The sequence below is a fragment of the Notolepis coatsorum genome (assembly GCF_963971535.1).
Source record: "Notolepis coatsorum genome assembly, chromosome: 18".
NCBI classification, from domain to species: domain Eukaryota; kingdom Metazoa; phylum Chordata; class Actinopteri; order Aulopiformes; family Paralepididae; genus Notolepis; species Notolepis coatsorum.
Genome location: NC_140182.1, coordinates 78,958,286 through 78,970,624, shown reverse-complemented (window position 1 = coordinate 78,970,624; position 12,339 = coordinate 78,958,286). Strand labels below are relative to the sequence as shown.

Genomic DNA, 12,339 nt, shown 5'->3' with positions numbered 1-12,339 from the left:
AGCAGAAGCAGGCCTATAAAAACCTATGCCTACCTACAGTAATTCTTACCTCTACACTATTAGTTTTATTAAACATTGTTACTATTTCTCTTATATTTTTGTGTATGTCCATCCCTGTAGAACTTGAGATTCCAGTGGACAATGACTACTCACCAGACCAACCCTGGGCGAAGTCCCGAAACCCTATCCAACAACAACTGGTAGGCAAATTTCTACAAATAATTACTTTCTATGTAAAACTACTCATCTGTATCACAACAATGGTTATTATCTTCAGCTCAGTTATGTCCTGGACCGAAAGAGGCCTTCGGAAGAAATAATTGTGAAGGAAGGACAAACTTGTTTGACACGGGATGAGTTTTGGAGCCTTGGGTTGAACAGCTATATGGATTCAACTGTGAGTAGTCACATGGTCTAACAGATTAACATTTATTACCGAAGGGAGAGTTTCAGTCATGTTCACTATAATGTCTTAATTGTGATTTCTTGCAGATTGGAAATGCATGCCTGAAGCTCATTGGTGAACTGGCTCTGAAACGTGTATGACCTCTTTTTTAATTACACATTTAAAAGTAACTTTTGGTACTGAAGGCAGACTATTAATAATCATGTTTGTTTTTTCCTCATCAGGACATGGACATTTATATAGAAGACATGTATGTTGTTCCTACCTGGAAGGACCGAAGTATCAACCCGTTAGCTTCATTTCCGGTAAGTGTAATTAATTGATGAAATAAATATAATTATTCAGTTAGTAAATTGAATAAGCATAATGGCACATCCCTACTCTAATGGCAAACTCATGTTTCATAAATATTAGGCTGACATGAAGATGAAACATGCAATAGTCTTTCCAGCCTGGACCGAAAACCACTTTGTGCTATGTGTAAGTGAAATTAGTAATGCGTGTCTTATAAACTTAATCATGTCTGCCGTTCTGGGAGAATAGCAGAATCCACATTCCCACAGAAACCTGACTGACATGCTGTGCTTATTTTTACATACCCATTATAGGTCTTGAAGCCACGCATACAGGAGATTCTATTATTGGACTCGAAATACATAGAGCATACCTCTGGCTTTGGCGATGAAGACTACAGAACTGTTTTTAGGTACACAGATGAGAGCTACTTTTTGTTGTGTTCATATGGCATTTAGATGTGATGGTTCACCGATGAGCGATGCTGCCCTTGGGGGGAGGGAGTGCAGAGACTCAAACGCATCAGCGACCCAACTAACTGCGTGTCTGTCTGCATGAATAAAGACTTCTCAAAGTCCAGTTATTATACTGATATCGAATAATTAATTCTGCTCCTTCCCTCCAACCTTGGTTGCTATGCCCACACAAAACCGCAAAACTTCACCCTGGTCCACATGGCTTTTTCACAAACAGTTAGAGCTATGTTTGAAGTCTCACGGTGTTCCATTAGACAGACCAATTGAACACCACAGATACCACAAATTCTTCTACTCAAGAGAGACATCGAGAGGTTTTGTTTCAGAATTTTATCATCAATTACTAACGTCCTCGTATGAAACCCTCCAACTTGACTCTGTCTGGAGGAGGGATATACCAGACCTGGAAAATGACTTTGATTGGCAAGGAGCCTGGGCAAATGTCCGACTTACATCAAGGAACCCGGATCATCAACAAATCAATCTTAACTATATTCACAGGACATACTTGACTCCTATAAGACTGTGCCGAATGGGGCTCAAACAAGATTCCAAATGCACCCAATGTACAAATGGGGACGAAGGGACATTTATGCACATGTATTGGGACTGCTCACCAGTTAAGGCATTCTGGAAAGATGTGTCCCAACAAATATCAAAACTCGTATCTTGGAATATACCTGTACACCCCTCGGTATTGCTGTTGAATGATGTTTTTGAGTTTGCAGTGAATCCACAGCTAAAGAGATTGGTTTTATCGGGTATCACAGTAGCCAAAAAGCTGATCGCATCACGCTGGTTTCAACCGGAAAAAATGTGCCGTAAAGTTTGGTTTCTTACATATCTCGATGTAATTTACCATGAAATATCTACAGCAAGAATTCTGGGTCTCAATGAATCCAAAATGTCAATGTGGTTAGAAGTGGTGGAGAGAATAAAAGCTAGCTTATAATGGTAGTGTCTGGTTAGGTGCGAGGGATGGTGGAGGTACTTCTCAAGGTGGGGTCCGGGAGGGGGGGGTTCGAGCTGAGCATATGTATGTAGGTTTTTTTTTTTAGATAACAGGTATTATGGGTATATCTTATATAAAACAACTAACCAAAATGTGATCTCATTGGATGTGCCCTGACAATTAATGCTTGTATATCTTATCGTGTGTTGTCATGTTTGTTTATATGTTTGTTTTAAAAAAGAATAAAAAAATAAAATACAAAAAAATAACTTCACCCTGGACTCCGGTTTTCAAAGACCGGGGTTGCAGTGTAGCAAATCCCCGGTTGTGTGTGGCCGAACAGTGCAACTGCGCACATACAATCATGGTTATATTAAATCCAGCGCTCGTGTGGACTGGGCCTAACTTGCCTGCCATTACGTTGCGTTCTGAAAAGCGAAACTGACCCTGAAAACGAAACGAAAATGGCCCTGTGTGTAACTGCAGCCGTCTCTGTGCTAACAGTCACGTTTTTAGTACGAGAAGACAAGACAAAACTTCTTTCTCTGGTCTGCATCCCCTTAACAATTGTGTGTATTGAGCCGTACTGTATTGTACCCATTCTGCAATCTTGTTGAAATAAAGTTTTCATTCACACTCAAAATCTGTGTTCATTTTTTATTTTGCATACTAATGTTCTGTGTCTTGAGTCGTATTTGTATTGAAAAACTGATTTTATATGTCTGAGGAGAAGACTGGTACTCATCATCAGGTCCACAGACGGGCCTCCCATCTTCGTCTCCACAAAGTATAGGGGGGGTCTACTGTATGTGAGACATATTTCCTTTAGAGTGAAAGAAAAATGATTTTATATGTCTGAGGAGAAGACCGGTACTCATCATCTTCGTCTCCACAAAAAGAAAAATGACATGTGAAGTATGTTGTGTGCCAGGTTCAAACAGTGCTGTATATGTACAGTTTATTCCTACTCCTATCCAAGCTCCGGGAGGGTCATCAAAGAGAAGTCGGGTCATCAAAGAGAAGTCGCCTATTCTTAGTCCTTGCCCCACAATGGTGGAATGAACTACCCACCCCAGTTAGGACAGCCGAATCCCGTCTAATCTTTCGCCGTCGACTAAAGACTCACTACTTCAACCATTATCTAAATAAAAAAAATCTAACCCTAACTAACCTTACTGTCATGCACTTGTCCTAATAAACTAACCTACACTGTAGCACTCAACACTTTATGAACATTGTTACTGAGACGAAAGTTAAGTTTACTCTATTATTACTAGATCTGGTATGTCATAAATGTCTAGATGTACACTTTATGAACATTGTTACTGAGACGAAAGTTAAGTTTACTCTATTATTACTAGATCTGGTATGTCTAGAGATGTAACATTACTGTCTATGTACACATCATGTCTAGATGTACACTTTATGAACATTGTTACTGAGACGAAAGTTAAGTTTACTCTATTATTACTAGATCTGGTATGTCTAGATGTAACATTACTGTCTATTTACAAGTTTACTCTATTATTACATGTCATAAATGTCTAGATGTAACATTACTGTCTATGTACCTATGTAAACGAAAGTGAAGTTGAAAATGGTGCGCAGTAGTGCAAATACTTGTCCAGACCACTAATACTTGTCCAGACTGCCTCCAACCCGTCCAGCCTGGCTCTGCGGCTCTGCAGATACCCCCTATTGGGAAATGCTGCCTTTTTGACTCCTCTCTGTAATAGGAGTTGGCAGGATAACCAATCGCCTAGCCGATTTCCCCTGGAGGACCGGCTTGCATAAGGGTTCCCACACCATATCCGGACAGAGGAGAGCGGCCATCGGACTGTCAAGCCGAGGCACGCCCTCCCCCATACCTTTGACTAACCCCGACACCCGCGTAACTGGTACGTAGGTGGGGGTTAGTCCCATGATGTTGGAAACCGCCTGACCCTGACGAACATAGGCCCCCATTGAGGGGAAAATGGGTAGACAACGTCCACCCCTCTCACTAGGCGACGCTGCCAGCGATGACCTATGAGATCATCAGGGACAGGTGCAGGCAATGGCACCGCCATGAGCTCGGGAAACAAAGCCAGCAGTTCCCCCTGCGGACCTTCCTCCACCGAACCCGCATCCCTCACATGCAGCAGGCTGCAACTGGTCAAGGAGCCACAGTCTGATGTGGCCGACAGTAGGGCATCCTGCTGATGAGGCCAAGGTGGTTCCTCGACATCCTCGAACAGGGAGCCCCATGGAGCCATTTCTCCCCCCTCCGGTGTTTCCTGAGGAGGGATACTCTCCTCCACGGGACCATCATACAAGAATCCGTCCGCCTCTTCCATGAAGTCCTCAGTTTCCATCGGAAATCCAGAGCCGGACGCATCCTCGCTGGTCTCCAGCAGTTCCCCAAACCCAGGCCGTTCGCGCCTGCACGCTACCATCTTGCGACGTGAACGGGCAGACGCGAAAAGTTTGCGTCGCAAATCCTCCGGCTCCAAAACAACCGACCGTTCACCAGCGGACGATTCCCTGGAACCAGAAGAACCAGAGTCGAGATCAGGCCATCGCCGGAGCGACGGCACCGACTCCTCGGCTCTTCGGAGAGGCAAACTATCCATCGGCTGTCTCCTGGGCTGGGTCGGCAACCATGAAAGTGGCAACAGCCCAGCACCAGAACGCACGACGGAGGCGGGAATGGAGAACCGCTGGTGAAGAGTAGGTCTAGCGGGTCTACTCTCTGCAGAATACATTATGACCCAAACTTTTTCTTTACAACAGATATGAGAGAAGAAAAAATTAAGCACAATGTAGACTTGTCACAACTCTTTTCAACTAATCAACACGTCAAGTGGGGTACTACCGAGGCACTTCCTTGTGGTGAAAGCGAGAAGGAGGAGAGCAGGTGACCACACACCTGCTTATGAAGGTAAGCTGATGAGGGGTGTAGTCAGACTAATACTGGTATTAAAGGTACATTTGTGGAATTTATTCAGTGCGCGTGCACGTACGCGAGGGAGTGCATGAGTGATGCCAAGCGGAGCCCCTTAATGATACAGAACTGCCTAATTTGTAAATATTAAAAAAAATCCGTTTTCAATAGGCCATAATGCTGCTGCAACTGTAAAAAGGACATTAGGGTCTGGCCATCAAACATGTCACCAAGATTGGTTATGTCCTGCGTATGCCAGGTCTTGAAGCCGCCGCCAATTTGGTCCGGCTTAAAGTCAGGATTGCCTACGACCGGGGTAAGAGGAGAGGTCAGATTAGCTCGGCCCTCCACCTTACGGACGGTCTTCCAGGCCTTGATGGAGCATAGCGTGATGGGGTTGTTAGAGCATGGTTTCCTAACAGACTTAAAGTCTTTGATAAATAGTAGGTTCCACAGGGGGGACTTAGATTGCGAGGATTCAATGTCTAGCCAGATTGATAGTGGGTCTAATTTGAACCAACCGACAAGTACCCTAAGGTGTGCTGCTAGTTGGTAATGTCTTATATTAGGTAGGTCTAGACCCCCATCATCACCATCCATCTGTAATTTGGCCATTTTCAGACGCGGTTTCTTCCCATTCCAAATGAATGAGCTTAGCCAGCCTTCTAGCACCTTGATAACCTTGTTTGTCAGCAGCACTGGAATCATTTGGAGAGGGTATAATAGTTTGGGGAGTACGTTCATTTTGACGAGGGCTATCCTACCCAGCCAGGAGATTGGTAAAGGGGCCCATTTAACTAAGTCTGCCCTTATGGTGTCTAAGAGAGGGGGAAAGTTGGCCTTAAACAACGTATCGTAGGTGGGTGTCACAAACACTCCCAAATAAACGAAGCCGGAGGGCGACCACCGAAATGGGAAGGGCTCGGGCAGGATCGGGATGGACTTAAGCGTCCCAAGTGGCATTGCTTCGGATTTGGAGAAGTTAATTTTGTACCCCGAGAAGGTTCCAAATGTGGAAATCATGCAGGTTAGACATGGAATGGAAGAGTCAGGTTTAGATATAGATCAGTACGTCGTCCGCGTAAAGAATGATTTTGTGCTCCCTCTCACCCACCCTAATACCTGAGATCGCGGCTGACTGCCTTATGGCCTGAGCGAGTGGTTCTATGGCTATGTCAAATAGTAAAGGGCTAAGAGGATCCCCCTGGGGGTTCCCCCGTTGTAGGGGAAAGTTGTTAGACCTAAGCCCATTAGTCAGGACCGCCGCCATCCGTGAGTTGTAAAGAACCTTGATCCAGTCAATAAAAGTGTTTCCTAGGCCAAATTCTGCAAGGGTTAGAAATAAATACGGCCATTCTACACGGTCGAATGCTTTCTCCACATCAAGAGACAGAACCACCGCGGGGAGGTCCATCTCACGAGTCATTTTTATAATATTAAGGAGCCGTCTCATGTTGTCGGTAGAGTTCCTACCCTTAATAAAACCAGTCTGATCTTCATTAATAATGAAAGGGAGCACTTTTTCTAGGCGCATGATCTTGGAGAGCAATTTTTGGTCCGAGTTAAGTAGGGCTATAGAGGCCTATAGAAGGCGCACTTTTCAGGGCATTTACCCTTTTTAAGGAGAAGGCAAATATTGGCCTCCCTTAGGGACTGGGGTAATATTCCAACCTCAGAGGAGTGATTAAGCATTGCCAACAGGGGATCCAAGAGAATATGACCGAATTCCTTATAGAATTCGCATCCGAAACCGTCCGGACACGGAGCCTTACCAGATGGCATACCCTTAACACATTCGGGGCCATTGGGATTAGACAGAGCCCACTCTATACGGCCAGCATATCAAAACAACCTTTCATTGTGCGTGAGGCTGTTTGTAGAGCTAAATCTATACTTTATATTATTGCTATCTGTCCATTCTCATTGTCAATTGACACTATATAAACCGTCCCTTCAATATGCCTTAAATAAATAATTTTTTCATCAATACGTTCCCATTTTATAGCGTCTTGAATACGGTGACTTGAAATGCAAAGCAGTTGAATATATATATATATATTCCATGAAATATGACAGAATCAACAGACGAATATTTATGTGATGATAAAATACAAGACTTTGAATGCGATATCGACCCAGAAAGACATGTGTTTAATTCCATTGAAGCCAATTGTAATTATTATACTGAGGAACAATTTAGTGAATGTATAGTATTAGATAACACATTTTCGTTAATACATTTCAACTGTAGAAGCCTCTACAAAAACTTTGATAAGATTAATGATTATTTGAATACTCTTAAAGGCAAGTTTAAGCTGATAGCCTTATCGGAGACATGGTTGGAGGATGAAAGGGGTGTTGATTTCCACATTGACGGGTATGAACTATATCATATAAACAGAACAAGTAAGAAAGCAGGAGGTGTGGCACTTTTTGTGGATGGAGATTTTAAATGTAAACCAGTTGGATATATGACAATGGCTATTGATGACATAATGGAATGTTTAACGGTGGAAATCGAAATGGAAAAAATAAGCAATATAATTGTTACTTGTATATACAGGAGACCTGGGTCAAAGATAGAAACATTTACAGACACATTGGATGATTTGTTGAGTAGGGTAAACAGAAATAAGACATTTATTATTTGTGGAGATTATAATATTGACCTACTAAAGGTTTCTAAGCATAAGGCTTCAGCAGATTTTTTTGAATTATTGTATGGAAGAGGGTTATATCCACTGATCAGCAAGCCAAGTAGAATAACAGAAACCTCTGCTACATTAATAGATAATATTTTTATTAATAGCTTTAAGGATAACATCATAAGTGGATTAGTTATAAATTATATAAGTGACCACTTACCTGTTTTTGTTACTTTTGATTGTCAATTGAAGAGAACAAAGGAGGAGAATGGGTACAGATATAAAAGGTTAAGAAGGGATGATGCTGTAAACATGTTCAGGAATGATCTTTTGAATGAAGAATGGAAGGGGGTCTATGTAGAAGACGTCAATGCTGCTTACAATACTTTTTTGAATATCTATCGGACACTTTACGATAGGCACTGCCCAATGGTTCAACATAAACAAAAAAGTAATGACAATAGAAAACCATGGATAACGAGGGGGTTAGAGAATGCATGTAAAAAGAAAAACAAACTTTATAGAGATTTTATTAAATGTAGAAAAAAGACTGCTGAAACTAAATACAAAGTGTATAAGAATAAGTTAGTATTAATTATGAGACGGGCTAAGAAAGATTATTACAATAGATTGTTAGGCGAAAATAAAAATAATATAAAGGGCACATGGGACATTCTAAATAAGGTAATGGGAAATAAATCAGCGTCCATAAAAATGCTATAGCCATTTCATTAGTAATAGTAAGACTATAAAAAACATGAATGAGGTGGTTAATGAATTCAACTATTTTTTTGTAAATGTGGGGCCAAATCTGGCAGATGCCATTCAAAAACACGATGAACCATTACAGGAAGGATGGAGAGGAGATAGTAAAGTACTGCAGTCTATGTTTTTGGGAAATGTCAGTGAAGCAGAAATCATATCCATTGTATCAAAGTCAAAGAATAAGACATCCATTGACAGTGATGGGATAGATATGATTATAGTGAAGAAGACAATTGATTGTATGATCAAACCTCTCTGTTATATTTGTAATCTTTCTTTTCAGACAGGTATTTTTCCAGACAGGATGAAGGTAGCAAAAGTGATCCCACTTTACAAAGTAGGAGATAAACACAGCTTCACTAACTATAGACCAGTGTCATTGCTCTCACAGTTCTCAAAAGTGCTTGAAAAACTGTTTTCGCATAAGTTAGATGGTTTTGTGGAAAAGAACAAACTGCTGAGTGAAAGCCAGTATGGCTTTAGGCAAAACAGATCAACAGCGACTGCCTTAATGAATATTATTGAAGAAATAACAACAGCAACAGATAAAAGGAAATTAACAATAGGGGTGTTTATTGATTTAAAAAACGCATTGGATACCTTAGATCATAATATTCTAATTTCTAAATTACGCTCATATGGTGTGAGAGGAATGGTTCTAGAATGGTTGAGTAGTTATCTCCACAATAGGCAACAATATGTGCAGTTGGCAGATGTCAAATCTGATCTCATGAAAATTGAATGTGGGGTACCGCAAGGTTCGGTTTTGGGGCCCAAACGCTTTCTTTTATATATTAATGATATTTGTGATGTTTCAAAACTATTACAGTTTGTCTTGTTTGCTGATGATACCAATTTTTTTTGCTCTGGAAATAATTTAAAGGAACTAGCAGAATATATTGTGTATGAAATGACAAAGCTAAAGAAATGGTTTGATGTAAATAAGCTATCACTGAATCTGAAAAAAACTAAATTTATGATTTTTGGCAATCGAAAACTAGATGAAAATATAGTACTGACAATAGATGGAGTTGATATAGAGAGAGTTAATGAATTTCGTTTTCTTGGTGTGATTATGGATGATAAATTAACATGGAAATCGCACATAGCACACGTTAAAAAAAAGATGTCCAAGAGTATTTTTGTTATGAATAAAGTAAAGGATGTGTTAGAGTATGAGGCAATGAGAACACTCTACTGTTCACTCATCTCACCTTATATCAGTTATTGTATTGAAGTATGGGGGAATACTTATGGGACCAATATAAAACCATTATATATACTACAGAAGAGGGCCATAAGAATCACACATAAAGTGAGTTATCGAGAACACACAAATACATTATTTATTAAATCTAGAATAATTAAACTTGAAGACATGGTTAAGTTTCAAACAATGTTAATTATGTTTAGGGCAAGAAATAATACACTGCCAGAAAAACTACAAAATCTTTTTCATTTAGAAAGTGAGTTTAGTAGGAGAAAATACAATTTTAAACATCAGTTTGCACGTACCACAGATGTGTCCTTCAGTTATTGGTGTAAAGTTGTGGAATTCTCTCCATAGCGAGCTTAAGGGATGTAATAGTGTTTATCAATTAAAAAAAAAATTATAAAAAAGAAATATTTAGTCAGTATGAAAATCAAATGTGATCTGAATAGTGAGATCTTTTCTTTTCTTTTTTTCTCTATTTCTTTTATTCTTTATTCTTTATTATTATTATTATTATTTAATTTTTTCTTTGTTTAACTGTGCATTGTGAGTTTCTTGTATAATGGTATACATTATTATTTGTATAAATTAGGTTGTACGCCGACCATTAAGAAAATACTTTTTTGGCATGGCAGTTCCAGATTTTTTCCAATATTTTAAGGCTTACACATTAAGACCATTGACAATATGGTTTGATCCCCAGGCTTTGGTATCCTGGAGAGAATTGGAAGAAAACATAGTAGCTCCACAGAGACTGAAGGACATAGCACACACTAAACTTCCAATCAAGCACTGTGAGCGGAAATTTGGCCCCATAATTACACATGCAATCCGAACATGGCGGGAAACACAAAAAAAATATCCTAACCCTCAAAAATGGCATAATCACACTCCCATATTCAATAACAATGCACTCTTAATGGAAAAATGTCCTATAAGATTCCCTATATGGGAAGAGCAAGGCATACACTCATTAGGGGATATTTTTAATAACCAGGGCTTTTGTAGTTATGGAGAAATATGCACAAAGTTTAACCTCACCGAGTCCACATGGCTTTTTTACATACAGTTACGCCTATGTTTGAGGTCTCACGGTGTTCCATTAGACATACCAGTTGAACACCACAGATACCACAAATTCTTCTATGAAAGAGAAACATTGAGAGGTTTTGTATCAGGTTTTTATTATCAATTACTAACGTCCTCGTATGAAACCCTCCAACTAGACACTGTCTGGAGGAGGGATATACCAGACCTGGAAAGTGACTTTGATTGGCAAGAAGCATGGGCAAATGTCCGTCTTACATCAAGGAACCCGGACCATCAACAAATCAATCTTAACTATATTCACAGGACATACTTGACTCCTATAAGACTGAACAGAATGGGCCTGAAACAAGACTCAAATGCTCCCAATGTACAAATGGAGACGAAGGGACATTTATGCACATGTATTGGGACTGCCCACCAGTTAAGGCATTCTGGAAAGATGTGACCCATCAATTATCAAAACTCGTATCTTGGAATATACCAGTACACCCCTCTGTATTGCTTTTGAATGATGTTTTTGAGTTTGCAGTAAATCCACAGCTAAAGAGATTGGTTTTATCGGGTATCACAGTAGCTAAAAAACTGATCGCATCACGCTGGTTTCAACCAGAAAAAATGTGCCGGAAAGTTTGGTCTCTTACATATCTCGATGTGATTTATCAAGAAATATCTACAGCAAGAATTCTGGGTCTCAACGAATCCAAAATGTCAATGTGGTTAGAAGTGGTGGAGAGAATAAAAGCTAGCTTATAATGGTAGTGTCTGGTTAGGAGTGAGGGATAATGGAGGTACTATCCAAGGAGGGGTCCGGGAGGGGGGGGGTTCGAGCTGGAGCATATGTGTGTAGGGTTTTAGAAAATAGGTATTAGGGGTATATCCTGTATAAGGCATTTGTATAATTGTTAATTTGGTTGGATATACACTGTATACGGTAAAATATTATTATAGACTTTTTTTTGTCTTGTTTCTGTACTTGCATGTAATTTTAGCCACCTTGACTGTTAGTTTCATTATGCATTGTGTGTTGAGTACTGACTTTTAATAATTTCTGTTTTGCAATAATAAAAAAAAAAAAAAAAAAAAAATTAGTTTAGGAATAAGGGGCAGGTAACTATAAGATTTATTCTTCTTCCTGCTTCTTTTGTCCATGGAATATTATTTATGATTGTGTAATGAAGAAACTCTGATTGTATGATTCCATGTGGCAAATAAAAACTCTGAATCTGAATCTGAATACTAAAAATGCTTGTGTAGTCCTGTGTCATACCTAAATGTCATAACTGAATTGTATAGAAACAACTCACCAAAAGTGACTATTGCACAACTGATTTGACAAACAAATTCCACCAAGGGGGGGAAAACCCCCCTTCACCCCCCCCCCCCCTCCTCGCCATACCTTGCCTTTTACTGAAATGACGCCACTGTTTTGATACCTTAGGGAGGTGCAAATCAACAAAAAAGGAGTGCATGTCAGAGAGAGCACCATTGGGTCGCTCAGTCCTATAGAGTTGGGCATAGAAAGAGGCAAACTCTTTATTAATAGTTTTGGTGTCAAAGGACCTGACCCTGTTTGAGTCCGAGATTGAGCCTATTATTTGGGTGTCAGCCCTCTTTT

The 12,339-nt window shown here is 40.1% G+C and overlaps 1 long non-coding RNA gene across 1 annotated transcript; it reads left to right on the top strand.

The window, feature by feature from the left end:
• The first annotated feature begins 276 nt into the window (after positions 1 to 276).
• Positions 277 to 1,144, top strand: LOC311244875. Its single transcript, XR_014620721.1, has 5 exons — positions 277 to 397; positions 493 to 540; positions 631 to 711; positions 821 to 886; positions 1,015 to 1,144. It is a non-coding gene; the product is annotated as an uncharacterized lncRNA (long non-coding RNA).
• Positions 1,145 to 12,339: the final 11,195 nt, after the last annotated feature.